At 48.1% G+C, this 14,424-nt stretch overlaps 1 protein-coding gene and 1 pseudogene across 1 annotated transcript in view; one reads left to right on the top strand and one right to left on the bottom strand.

The window, feature by feature from the left end:
* LOC122939172 (gastrula zinc finger protein XlCGF26.1-like) overlaps positions 1 to 14,424 on the top strand; it is a 1,061,774-nt gene that overhangs the window by 147,063 nt on the left and 900,287 nt on the right. The window lies entirely within an intron of this gene.
* The window catches only part of LOC122939170, a 252,955-nt pseudogene continuing 238,667 nt past the window's right edge, over positions 137 to 14,424 (bottom strand).

Below are 14,424 nucleotides of genomic sequence, written 5' to 3'. Positions count from 1 at the left end.
GCCAGTGTCGGCTGTGGCAATGTCAAACCAGATGAGCCCAGCCGAGCATTGCAGGCTTGGTAGAGAAGGAGCAGAGAGCCAGCGCCAGGAAGCAGGTAAGTAATCTTCCCTTTACAAGTCTAGTAAAGTGGGGGAGTTTGCCAAACCCCCTCATTCTTGCACAACCCCTTTAAGATCTACAATTATAACAGCTGTAACTACACTTCTGAATATACTGATATTTTCTTTTAATTCCTGCTTCAATATATATGCAATATTTTTATAACAAAGCTGAGTCTTCTCGCTATAAATGATAGCAAGAAAAAATATGGAAATTCATGGCATATTTTACAGGAAGGATTCAGAATTGGTTGTTCCTGGTGTGAATTCTCTCATGTTGAACAAGAGATGATTTCCGAGTAAATCATTTGCCACATTCTGAACACGAAAACGGCTTCTCTCCGTTGTGACTTCTCTGATGGTTAGCAAGATGTGTTTTTTCAGTAAAACATTTGCCACATTCTGAACATGAATATGGCTTCTCTCCTGTGTGACTTCTTTGATGTAGAAGAATTGACTTTCTAGTAAAGCATTTTGTACATTGTGAACACGAAAACGGCTTCTCTCCTGTGTGAATTTTCTGATGGCTCTTAAGAGATGATTTTTCAGTAAAAGATTTCCTACATTCTGAACATGAATACGGCTTGTCCCCTGTGTGAATTCTCTGGTGGTTGTTATGATGTATTTTTGTAGTAAAAGATTTGCCACATTCTGAACATGAAAACGGCTTCTCTCCTGTGTGAATTCTCTGATGTTTTTCAAGATGTGTTTTTCTAGTAAAACATTTTCCACATTCTGAGCACGAAAACGGCTTATCTCCTGTGTGAATTTTCTGATGGCTCTTAAGAGATGATTTTTCAGTAAAAGATTTCCTACATTCTGAACATGAATACAATCTTGTCCCCTGTGTGAAGTTTCTGGTGGCTCTGAAGACGTGATTTCTGAGTAAAGGATTTTCCACATTCTGAACATGAATACGGCTTCTCTCCTGTGTGACTTCTTTGATGTAGAAGAAGAACTGACTTTTTAGTAAAGGATTTTGAACATTCTGAACACAAAAACAGCTTATCTCCTGTGTGAATTCTATGATGGCTGTCAAGACTTGATTTATCAGTAAAAGATTTCCTACATTCTGAACATGAAAACGGCTTCTCTCCTGTGTGAGTTCTCTGATGGTCTTGAAGATGTTCTTTTCTAGTAAAACATTTTCCACATTCCGAACATGAAAACGGCTTCTCTCCTGTGTGAATTCGCTGATGGGTTTCAAGATGTTTTTTTTTCGTAAAACATTTTCCACATTCTGAACATGAAAATGGCTTCTCTCCTGTGTGAATTCTCTGATGGTTTTCAAGATGTGATTTGTTAATAAAACATTTCCCACAGTCTGAACAGGAATACAGCTTTTACTGAGCTCTTTGGGTTCCAGAACCTCTTCTGCGAGTTTCATTCTGAGTAAGAGTATGTGATGTATTAGAAGATTGGACTTGTTTTAAAGGATGAGATGATAGATTTTTGCTGTGAAGGTCTGAGGGTACATCTGGGATAATGGCACGCTCTTCATATGTATCAGATATGACACATGGATCATCTGCATTATAATATGTAGATATGAGATGTTTCTCCAAGCTCCCAGTACAGTCATTTACCAAGAACAAAACATTTTTTTAATTATTTTTGGAAATTATTGAAGGCAGCTATCAAAATTCATAACTGACGAGAGGCTAGAGGGGTTGTCCAATTGTCATGTGACCCCACACCTAAAAACATAATGGCCCCAAGTACAGTCCTGATCAAAAGTTTAAGACCACTTGAAAAATGGCAAAAAAATCATATTTTACACTGTTGGATCTTAACAAGGTTCCAAGTAGAGCTTCAACATGCAACAAGAAGAAATGAGAGTGAGACAAAACATTTTTTGAGCATTCAATTAATTGAAAATAATGATTAAACTGAAACAGGCTGTTTTTCAGCTGATCCAAATTTTAGGACCACATGCCTTTAAAAGGCCAAATCTGTGCAAAGATGTGGATTCATTGTCACTTTCTGTCAGGTAGTCACACGTTGTGATGGCAAAGGCAAAAAAACTCTCCCCTTTTGAACGTGGTCGGGTTGTTGAACTGCATAAGCAGGGTCTCTCACAGCGCGCCATCGCTGCTGAGGTGGGACGCAGTAAGACAGTCATTTGGAATTTCTTAAATGATCCTGAGGGTTATGGAACAAAAAAGTCAAGTGGAAGACCCCAAAAAAATTCATTAGCACTGAGCCGGAGGATCCAATTGGCTGTCCGTCAAGACACTGGACGATCCTCGACCCAAATTAAGGCCCTTACAGGTACTGACTGCAGCCCCATAAACATCAGACGGCATCTAAGACTGAAGGGCTTCAAAAACAAAAAAACTTCTTCAAAGACCTCGTCTCCTTGAACGCCACATAACTGCTCGTTTGGACTTTGCAAGAGAGCACCAAACATGGGACATTCAAAAGGTGGAAGAAAGTTCCTGCATGTTCCCCTGATCTAAATCCAATTGAGAACCTTTGGGGATGGATGGCAAGGGAAGCTTACAAAAATGGACAACAGTTCCAGACAGTAGATGGCCTTCGTGCGGCCGTCTTAACTACTTGGAGAAATGTTCCCACTCACCTCATGGAAACGCTTGCATCAAGCATGCCGAAACAAATTTTTAAAGTGATAAACAATAACGGCGGAGCTACTCATTACTGAGTTCATATTTGGAAGTTGAATTTCTGTTTTGGGGGGGGGGGGGTTTATTTATTTTTTGGAGGTGTGGTCCTAAACTTTTGATCAGCTGAAAAACAGCCTGTTTCAGTTTATTCGTTGTTTTCATTAAATTGAATGCTCAAAAAATGTTTTGTCTCACTCCCATTTCTTCTTGTTGAAGCTCTACTTGGAATCTTGTTAAGATCCAGCCATGCTAAATATGTTTTTTTTGCCATTTTTCAAGTGGTCTTAAACTTTTGATCAGGACTGTACATAGAAGGGTGGGACAAGAAGAACAGAGCTGTTACAACTGGCAAGAGTCAGGCAATCATATGCATAGGTTTCTCACATCCTAGAGATCAATCACAGGGAGGCTCAATCTGCGGCTCTCCAGCTGTTGCAAAGCTACAACTCACAGCATGCCCTAATAGCTGTAGGCTATCCAAGCATGCTGGGAGTTGTAGTTTTGCAACAGTTGGAGGGCCGCAAGTTGGGCATCCGTGATCAAATAGAATACTGTGAAAAAGATTCTTTGCCCGGCGTCAGAAGGAGGAGGAGACGCTGCCCCAGTCCATGAACAGCATACAACAATTGATGGCAATATTACAGCAGAAGGTATGAGAAGGGGCAAAAGTCCATAACCAATACTGATGATGTGATGTGGGACCAGTTTGTGTTGTATCTCAGAAGTCAACCATGGCAAAGGAACCGGTGTGAGAAACTCATAATTACATTGCCTTAAGAGAAGGACACAGGTTCATCAAGTTTAATCTATTTTGATCAACTCAAGTGAGAACCTGAACGGACTAAACACCAGTTGTTGAAGGCAGAAATAACCTTGGGAAAGAAGAAGCAAGCCAACTGAAAAATTAAATAATTGACTCTAGCATTATAACAATAAGTCATTGTATGCAACAGAGGTGTCAGGAGGGCCAGGAAACCTACCCCCTATTAGAGGTATGGCAGCCCAATAATCACAATTTTTCAGATGAAGCCAGAAGGTACCCGGGGCCTGTATGGACGACACATGTGTTGACACCTTGCACATTCGTAATTTGGACACCAGAATCCAGTGCAGTCCAGAGTGTATGTGACATGAGGCCTGTGAAATGCTGCACAGAGGGACACCAGGACACGTCCAGGAGACTCATGGAAGAGACCTGTCACCCTGATATTACTGAGCACGTCCTGGAGAGTCACAGCGCAGACCTGAAGGAGTCGTTACCACCTTAGTGTAATGGGCTAGGATCAGCGGGAACACTCCTATGGTTTCCTCTTCTCCTGTCTACTAGTATGTTTGGGGCAGTTGCTATGTATTATACCGTAGCTGATCTCTTGCTCAGCCGACCTCTCTTCTGTAGCTCACCTTGTTTGGAGAGGAGCTCCTGACTGGTTAGCCTCGCTGTAAATATTCCTAGTTTCTGCAGGGGCTGCTGGTTATAGTGTAAGCTCTGTGCTTTTCATTTCAGAAATCCTTTTATTTTCTAGTATCTCTCCTAGTTTTCCTCATCCGTGTAGTTTTGTTCTTATGGTTTGTCCAGTCTTTTCCTCTGATTCTTGTAGTCTGTGTGTGTGGTTGGGGGGAGGGGATGTTCCATGTTTCAGTCTCTCCTGCCTTGATTCTAGTTCAGCTCTGCTCACTTTGGGTTGGGTCTTAGTGTCCTCCTGTTGTCTGTTTTAGGGTCAGTTTTAGGGTCCATTCACACGTGCGTGGTGTATTGCGGATCCGCAATACACCCGGCCGACACCCCCATACAACAGCATATTTTTGTCTGCAGCTGCGGCCAAGAATAGGACATGTTCTATTTTTTTCAGGAGCTGCGGACCGTAAGTTCAGGGCCGCGCTCTGGAAATGCGGATGCGTTGAGTACATAGTGTGCTCTCGGCATCCATTCCGTCCACATAAAGAATGAATAGGTCTGCACCCATTCCGCAGAATTGCGGAACGGGTGCAGACACATTTATACGGACGTGTGAATGGACCCTTAGAGAGGGACAGTGATGTCTGGTATTAGGGTCAGCATGTAAGGACAGATATAGGGAAAGGTCCAGTCAGTGCCACATAGTGTCTGTTCAATCATCCGTTCACCATATAACCCCCATCATCCATCTGTTCCATTGTCTGATTACCATACCCATCCTGGCCCAGTCATCTACTGATGAGTTCCTAACTCCTGGCTTTCTTCTTACCTGCTAGTGCTGTGATATGTGCTTTGTATTACACAGTTTGGTCCTACTGTAAGTCCTGGGGGTATCTGAGTACTGGAGGACACTGTTAGGACCTGGGGAAGGCGCCTGCTATAGGGGAAGTACAATTCAGGGTCATTATGGTTACAGACTCATCTCTGCTTCATTTAGTGGTCACTACTTACCTGGGCTCTTATCTGTAGGGTTCTCCTCCATGTATTCCTCATCACCCCTCACATCCGTCTCTGTAGGGATCTCCTCCTTGTATTCCTCATCGCCCCTCACATCTGTCTCTGTAGGAATCTCCTCCTTGCATTCCTCATCGCCCCTCACATCTGTCTCTGTAGGGATCTCCTCCTTGTATTTCTCATCGCCCCTCACATCTGTCTCTGTAGGGATCTCCTCCTTGTATTCCTCATCGCTCCTCACATTTGTCTCTGTAGCATTAATATTATTCAGATCTTCATCCTGATTCAAAATGTGTGAAACAAATATTGTGAATTACAGGACAGTTGGACAAGTTGAGAGGAATGTTTTAGATGCCTACAAAACATCATTAAAAGAGTTATCCAACTTTAAACTTGTGTAATAGACCCCTTCAGAGAGGCGGACCCCCGGTGGAGTTCATACTTACTTGGTCCCTGCCTTCGTCAACGTCAGTGACGTACTGCATGGGTGGCAGGTGCTCCCCTGCCCTGTCAACTGGATGTTGATTCTCAGAGACCCGGGATCTGCAGAGCTGCCCATGTATCGATGGAGCTGGAAGCCACCAGCAGGGATTAGGTGAGTATGAATCCAGCCACTCTGAAGGGGTCTGTTAAATAATTAGGCTGGATAACCTCTTTAAAAGGGATTAAGAAGTAGGAATTCTACCAGCGACTGGTTTCTCTGGAGTCCGACATGACAGCACCACATGGAGATTGCCCTTCTAGTCTTCTGCAGGGACAGGAACACAGAGAGGTTACAAGGCTCCTCTCACCATCTCCCTCCAGTGTTTTCTGAAATACTACACCAGGATGGATGCAACTAAATATGTATTTACTCATTACCAATGACACCACATGGAGCGATACCAGATAAGCATGTGGTTGGGGGAGAAGGGAGTCTGGGTCAAATCTCTCAAGGGTTAACTCCTGATTGTATTAGATGTCCAGTCTGTAATAAAGCTTCAGTAGATGCCTCTGCTCTCTCTGCCCATGGAACTAAAATGTCCCTGGTGTGATTGGCTTTAATTCCATCTGGACCAGGAACTCTTATTACAGAATTATTGGATTGCAGTCTTCAGCGACCTCGCCAATGTGGTCTCTGAGACCTTTTTCTCCTTGTTCCTTCCTGAGAACTGTATCAACAGAATTGGATCTTATCTCCAGGATCTCAAGGCATCTAAATATTTCCTATTAATCTTTTGACATCTAAAGATGTAGAATCACTGTTGTGAGGGGATGCATTGAAAAAATTGAAAAAACATCTCTTGGTTAAGGTGAAAAGCTGAGGCAATTTTAGGGAGGAAGGCCGGATACACTTTTATGATCTTATTAAAATCTTTGAGATAAGACTCATTGATGCAAAGGGGCTGTATTTTCCCGACACTACAGGCCAAGGTAATGGCATCCAGGAAAACAGTTTTGAGGGACAAGAATCTCAAACTCAACTCCTCAAGAGTATCGCAGAGACCCCTGAAGTTAGGTCTCAAAGAGGAATGGACTGTTTTAGGGCTGGTCTGATCCAGGATGTAGCCTTAATGAACATTTTGATCCATCTATAGTCTGCAAGGGGAAGGTCCAGAAAACAACCCAGGACTGAGATCTGTACCTTTAGGCTCCTGGGTCTAACCCCATTATCATATCCTGTCACACTTCGGTGTTTGTGGGGAAGGGGGACACCACACCGAGCATAGGAGGGACAGTGGTGAGGGAATAAGGCCTGGAAACTAGGGACAGAGCAGGACACCTCCGAGAGCAACCCTAATCAAAGTCCTGACTATGCGACAGGCTGTTCACCCGCCGGAACAGCCTGCCGCTAATGTAAAAGTAGCCTAAAAAGGAACCGAACAGATTCGTACGAGGAGCAAAATCTCTTTCAAGCTTCCCTTTAAACTGGTGAGGTAAGTTCTTTGGGACTCTGCTGTAAGGTAGATATTACTCTGACAGTCCCTGAATTTTCAGGATTTCCCTCTAAGGACTCAAGCTTTCAGAATTTCTGCATCTGGACCTTTCGATACAGAAGAGGGCCCTGGAGAAGAACAATATTTTATCTTAGATGAAGAGGTTCTGGGTCTTCCAGAAATAAATACTTCAGGATCGGGAACCAGCTGTGCTTTGGACAGAATTAAGTCATTTGAATGACACTGGTTGCTTTTAACCATATATTCTTCAGGACGGCCGGAATAAAAGGAAAAGGAGGAAATGAGCATGCTAGGCCCATATTCTATTCCTGAGCACCTCATCCCTTTTTGCTGGTATCCATAGGGACTTACATTCCAAAGAATCCCTCATTACAGGTTTTCTGGGAAAAAGTCCACGAAAGTAAAGCCCGTCTTCTCACTCTGGATAAAAATGATTTTTCCCACGGTGCAAAGAAGCCAACCACGGTCCATATGTTAATGGTAAGAAAAGATCTTTATTGCAGGTTTACTTTATTGCGTAAAGATCCTTTCTTACCATTAACATCTGGACCATGGTTGGCTCCTTTGCACCGTGGGAAAAAACCTTTTACTCTTTGAAAACTCGCAACTTCTTGGAGACTCCAGGTATCTCTCTCTGATAAGAAGATTTCCCTCCGTGGCTGCAGGTCCACCACCAACTGGGATTCCAGTATACATCTTGATGAGCTTCTACTAGAGTTGTGCCTACAGGTAGCACAACCACTAAAGATGAGCCTTGTACTGGAACCATTTCTCTACCTATTTTAAAACGGTATTACCCTATCGTGCTGGATAAACAGCACAAATAAAAGCCTGTGGATTTGCTCTCACTCTGGGAAGAAGAATTGTTTGGTTTAGGCAGTAAGAATCAATTTCTGGAGAGAACAGACGTGAAACTGGCTCCAAAGAACTGTGGAGATGCAGAAGGTCATTAATCCTAAGATGTCCATAGCTTGCTTTAATAAGCAGTGACTCTTTCTCCAGAAGACTGATATTTTCCCCTGTATCATCTCATATTAGAGAATTGGCAGAAATGAGTGTTTGTCAAGAAAAATCTTCCTGGTGTCTGGAGAGAAATCTGATTTCTTGATGTTCATGATCCAACAATTCTCCAAAAATCCACAATTTATAGGTAGTTTGGAGAATTGGAGTGGATTCTGCAATCAAGAGAAAATTGTCCAAACTATGATGATATCTCTTTCTCTGAGGAAGGCCAGGATATCTACTACCAGATTTTTGAAAAGTCACTGGGCAGAGGGTGCCCACAGAGAGGGCTCTTAGTGCCGCCCCAGGAACCAGCACCATAGGTTCGCCACCACTGATCTAGGCTGTTCTGACTTTTAGGAAATGTTGGGCGCAGTGGTTATGTTAGTGCAGGTAGAGTTACCAAGCTCCGGACAGCCCAGTAGAGAGGATCGTGTGATCTACCAACAAGAATGAGCAGCTCCCATATGTCATGGTCTTACCTCCATGCTGTTCCCTTCGTTTGACATGTGCTGGCGGCCATCTTGGTTTCTGGGTTTTCTTGTAGCCTCCCACCCTGCGGCTCCTCCTTCCCACTGGGAGGAGCTGGATGCCTAGCTCATATATATAGGAGGTCTGTGGCTTCAGTTCCTTGCTTGGTCCTCCTGTGTTCACATGCTTCAAGACTGCTGCTGCTTCTGGTTCCTGATCCTGGCCTCGTCTGACTACCCCGGTTGTTCCTGATTCCGGCTTCGTCTGACTACCCCGTTGGTTCCTGATCCTGGCCTCGTCTGACTACCCCGTTGGTTCCTGATTCCGGCTTCGTCTGACTACCCCGTTGGTTCCTGATCCTAGCTACGTCTGACTACCCTTCTGGTTCCTGACCTCTGTCTCCGCAAGACCCTGCTTCGGTTTAGCCATCCGTTTGGACTTTGCTTACGGCTTGCTCTTCAATAAAACCTTCTTCTTTTCCACTTATCTCTTGTTGTACGTCTGGTTCATGGTTCCTTGACATTAGGACCAAGCCATGAGTTCTGACGGTACAGGGCCACCCTCGCTACCTACGCTGGTTGCCAGATTTGATCAGCAGGATCACCTGTTGGGTCGGTTCGCTGTGGCGTTGCAAACCCTGCTTGAACGCACGGCTCATTTAGCTTCCGTTGCCGATGGGTCGGTTGTCGCTCCTGGGCCCGCTCCTACTGCCGCTCCGGTTGTTGCGCCAGAGTCTACCCCGACACCTGTTGCTGCGCCTGTGGTGTTTCGGGGTATGACCGGTTCTGCCCCCCTTCCACAGCGCTTTGGGGGAGAGCCAACTCAGTGCCGAGGTTTCCTTAACCAGGTGGGCATTTACTTCGAGTTGCTGCCACATGCCTTTCCTACTGAGAGATCAAAGGTGGGCTTCTTGATCTCGCTGCTCTCGGACAAGGCCTTGGCCTGGGCCAGCCCTTTATGGGAGAACAACAATCCGGTGGTTGCCGAGTTTTCCGGTTTTGTTGCTTCTCTTCGGAAGGTATTCGATGTGCCGGCTCGTGCTGCCTCTGCTGCGAAGCTCCTTATGTCCATCAGACAGGGTTCACGATCCGTAGCTGAATACGCCATTGAGTTTCGTACCCTGGCAGCAGAGGTGGGCTGGAATAATGAGGCTCTGGTCGCTGCTTTCTCTCATGGTCTCTCGGATGCCTTGAAGGATGAGGTTGCAGCTAAGGACCTACCAGTGGAGCTCGAGTCTCTTATTTCTTTCCTGATTTTGATTGACACCAGACTCAGGGAGAGACCTTCCTTTAAGGAGAGCCTGCGGAGGTCTCCTAACAGATTGGCGCCTACGTTTGCTGTCCCACCCGTGCCTCCCTCTCCTCCCACGCCTCCTGGGGATGACTTGTCTGGGGGTGAACCCATGCAGCGGGGGTTTGCTCGCCTGTCCGAGGGGGAGAGGGCACTCCGGAGACGCGAGGGCCGATGCATGTACTGTGGTCTCGGTGGGCATTTTCGGTTGGCATGTCCGAACCGTCCGGGAGAACGCTCGCACCTGAGGTCCTGTCGGGGGCAGATCTTGGGTGGAGTCTCCTCGTCCCCGGTTTCCCGTGTTGACAAACCACTGATTACTGTTGTCCTCTCCTGGGTCGGGGGCTCAGTGACGACCCAGGCGTTGGTGGACTCTGGTGCTGGTGGTTTGTTCATTGATAGTGTGTTCGCTGCCGCCAATTCCATTCCTCTGCAGCCTCGAGGTTCCCCACTGGCTCTTGAGGCGATAGACGGCAGACCCCTTCTGCCGCCACACGTGACTCATGAGACCCTTCCAGTGGGGATGGTCATTGGTGCCGTTCACAGAGAGTCGGTCTGTCTCCAGGTGATTTCGTCTCCACACTACTCGGTGGTCTTGGGGTACCCCTGGCTCCAGAAGCATAATCCGACTTTCGATTGGAAATCGGCCGAGATCCTCTCGTGGTCACCGCAGTGTGGGGCTAGTTGCATCCATGGGCCTGTCAAGTTGCTGAGTACTTCCTCGGACTCTCTGTTGCCTCCTGAATACGAGGAGTACCGGGATGTATTCGATAAGGTGCGTGCGGTTGCCCCACCTCCGCACCGCCCATACGATTGTGCCATAGAGTTACAATCTGGTGCCGTTCCTCCTCGTGGCAAAGTCTATCCACTGTCGGTAGCGGAGAATGAGGCCATGGAGGAGTACGTGAGGGAGGCGCTTTCACGCGGACACATTCGCAAATCCTCGTCCCCGGCAGGGGCTGGATTTTTCTTTGTGAAAAAGAAGGGCGGTGAGTTGAGGCCTTGCATCGATTACAGGGGTCTCAATCGCATCACGATCAAGAACGCTTACCCGATACCCTTGATTTCCGAGCTGTTCGATCGCCTCAAAGGGGCCACGGTCTTTACCAAACTCGACCTGAGGGCGGCATATAACCTGGTAAGGATCAAGGCGGGCGATGAGTGGAAGACCGCGTTTAACACCAGGACCGGTCATTATGAATCCTTGGTTATGCCCTTTGGGTTGTGCAATGCGCCCGCAGTCTTCCAGGAATTCATCAACGATGTTTTCCGTGACCTGTTGCAGCAGTGTGTGGTGGTCTATTTGGATGACATCTTGGTATATTCTGAATCCATGGAGGCCCACATTCTGGATGTCAGACGAGTGTTGCAAAGGTTACGAGAGAACAAGCTGTTCGGTAAGCTTGAGAAATGTGAATTTCACCGATCCCAGGTAACCTTCTTAGGTTACATCATTTCCGCTGAGGGGTTCTCCATGGATCCTGAGAAGGTTTCGGCTGTCTTACAGTGGCCCCAGCCCAGTGGTCTTCGTGCCCTGCAGCGCTTTTTGGGCTTCGCCAATTATTATCGGAAGTTCATCAGGGACTTTTCCATGCTAGCCAAGCCTCTCACGGATCTGACCAGGAAGGGAAGTAATCCCCAGGTCTGGCCGCCCGAGGCCATCCGAGCTTTTGAGGCTCTAAAGTCCGCATTTGTGTCGGCTCCGATTCTGTCGCATCCCAACCCTGGGTTGCCGTTTGTCCTCGAGGTGGACGCGTCTGAGACGGGAGTAGGCGCCCTCCTGTCTCAGCGTAGAACACCGGAGGGTCCTCTGCTTCCTTGTGGGTTTTACTCCCGGAAACTGTCTTCCGCGGAGTGCAACTATCAGATTGGTGACAGGGAGTTATTGGCCATCGTGCAGGCCCTTAAAGAATGGAGGCACTTGCTCGAGGGCTCGGTGGTTCCGGTTCTCATCCTGACGGACCACAAGAATCTGACCTACCTCTCTGAGGCCAAGAGATTGACACCACGTCAGGCCAGATGGGCTCTGTTCTTGTCACGTTTTAATTACGTGGTCTCCTACCTACCCGGTTCCAAGAACATCAGAGCGGATGCCTTATCTCGGCAGTACTCCGAGCTGTCCGGGGAGGAGTCGATTCCGACTTCGGTCATACCTCCGAATCAGATCCTGGCCGCCATTCGCACCAGCCTGACCTCTCCCCTGGGTGAGCAGATTTTGGCGGCTCAATCTGGTGCTCCCTCTGGGAGACCCAACGGCAGGTGTTTTGTGCCTGAGAAGTTGCGCACTCGGTTGTTGCAAACCTACCATAACTCCAAGGCCGCGGGGCATCCTGGAAAGAATCAGCTGTCCTGGGCTGTTTCACGTCTGTTCTGGTGGCCTTCCCTACGTTCCGACATCGCCGCATATGTAGCGGCATGCTCCGTTTGTGCCCAGTGTAAGTCCCCTCGGCACCTTCCGTTGGGCCTTTTGCAACCCATAGCCACCGGGGAGCGTCCATGGTCACACCTGGGGATGGATTTCATTGTGGACCTCCCTGCATCCCGAGGCCATACGGTCATTCTCATGATAGTGGATCGGTTTTCCAAAATGTGCCACTGTGTTCCTCTCAAGAAGTTACCCTCTGCACAAGAGTTGGCCTCGATTTTTGCCAGGGAGGTCTTCCGGTTGCACGGTTTGCCCAAGGAGATTGTGTCGGATCGGGGGAGTCAGTTTGTGTCCAGGTTCTGGCGCGCCTTTTGCTCCCAGTTGGGGATTCATCTCTCTTTCTCCTCGGCCTACCACCCTCAGTCCAATGGGACCGCAGAACGATCCAATCAGGCCTTGGAGCAATTCCTTCGTTGCTATGTCTCCGATCACCAAGACAATTGGGTTGACCTCCTGCCTTGGGCTGAGTTTGCCAGGAACACGGCGGTGAACTCTTCCTCTGGGACGTCTCCCTTCATGGCCAATTATGGGTTCCAACCTGCCGTGTTACCGGAGGTATTCTCTCCCCAGGATATTCCGGCTGTGGAGGATCACCTTTCCGTCCTACGTGCTTCTTGGGTACAGATCCAGAGGTCCCTTGAGGTCTCTGCGCAGCGCCAGAAACTCCAGGCTGATCGCAGACGAGCGCCCGCTCCTTCCTACCAGGTCGGAGACCGCGTATGGTTGTCCACCCGCAACCTCAACCTTCGAGTGCCCACTCCCAAGCTGGCGCCTCGCTTTGTTGGTCCCTTCCGAGTGCTTCGCAGGGTAAACCCGGTAGCCTATGCCCTTGCGCTTCCTCCTGGCATGCGGATCTCCAACGTGTTTCATGTCTCCCTGTTGAAGCCACTGGTGTGTAATCGTTTCACTTCCTCGATTCCTCGGCCTCGTCCGGTCCAAGTGGGCAATCGTGAGGAGTATGAGGTGAGCAATATCCTGGACTCACGCCTGGTCCGCGGCCGGGTGCAGTTTTTGGTCCATTGGCGTGGTTATGGTCCAGAGGAGCGTTCCTGGGTTCCCTCCGCAGATGTCCATGCTCCTGTCTTGCTCCGAGCCTTCCACGCACGCTTCCCTCAGAAACCGTTCCTTACTCCGCGGAGGAGGGGCCCTTGAGGGGGAGGTACTGTCATGGTCTTACCTCCTTGCTGTTCCCTTCGTTTGACATGTGCTGGCGGCCATCTTGGTTTCTGGGTTTTCTTGTAGCCTCCCACCCTGCGGCTCCTCCTTCCCACTGGGAGGAGCTGGATGCCTAGCTCATATATATAGGAGGTCTGTGGCTTCAGTTCCTTGCTTGGTCCTCCTGTGTTCACATGCTTCAAGACTGCTGCTGCTTCTGGTTCCTGATCCTGGCCTCGTCTGACTACCCCGGTTGTTCCTGATTCCGGCTTCGTCTGACTACCCCGTTGGTTCCTGATCCTGGCCTCGTCTGACTACCCCGTTGGTTCCTGATTCCGGCTTCGTCTGACTACCCCGTTGGTTCCTGATCCTAGCTACGTCTGACTACCCTTCTGGTTCCTGACCTCTGTCTCCGCAAGACCCTGCTTCGGTTTAGCCATCCGTTTGGACTTTGCTTACGGCTTGCTCTTCAATAAAACCTTCTTCTTTTCCACTTATCTCTTGTTGTACGTCTGGTTCATGGTTCCTTGACACCATAGTTTTGTTGTCCACCACCTAGACACAGGTGGCCCCTTAATTACACCCCTGTCTCTGCCCAGACCTTTTTCAGACATTCAGCAGAAGGAAATCTGACATCATGGCGTCCATTATGTGTCCTGCCATTGACAGTCAGCTACTGTAATCTTTGTTTGCAGGGAAGTCGTGATTGGGAAACCTGGACTACAGACTGGAACCGTATGGTCTTTAGTAACAATTCTAGGCCCTCTTTGGGTTCCAGTATGGAGGTCTCCTGGTGAGCGCTTCAATCCTTTGCTATGGAGCGACATACTGCCCTAACTGCTGGTGTGATGATCGTGGGAGCCATCGCATACGACAGTCAGTGACCCCTAGTAGTGGTACGAGGGGCACTATCAGCTCAGGGATATGTGCAGGACATCCTGCCGCCACAAGAATTCTTCTCAGCACTTTTTAGCTGGATATGCTCTCCTGTGCACAGCGAGGCTTCCCCAG

This window comes from Bufo gargarizans, chromosome 5 (assembly GCF_014858855.1).
Source record: "Bufo gargarizans isolate SCDJY-AF-19 chromosome 5, ASM1485885v1, whole genome shotgun sequence".
Taxonomy (NCBI): Eukaryota; Metazoa; Chordata; class Amphibia; order Anura; family Bufonidae; genus Bufo; species Bufo gargarizans.
Note: the sequence above shows the minus strand (reverse complement) of the source record. Positions and strands in the feature narration are given on the sequence as shown.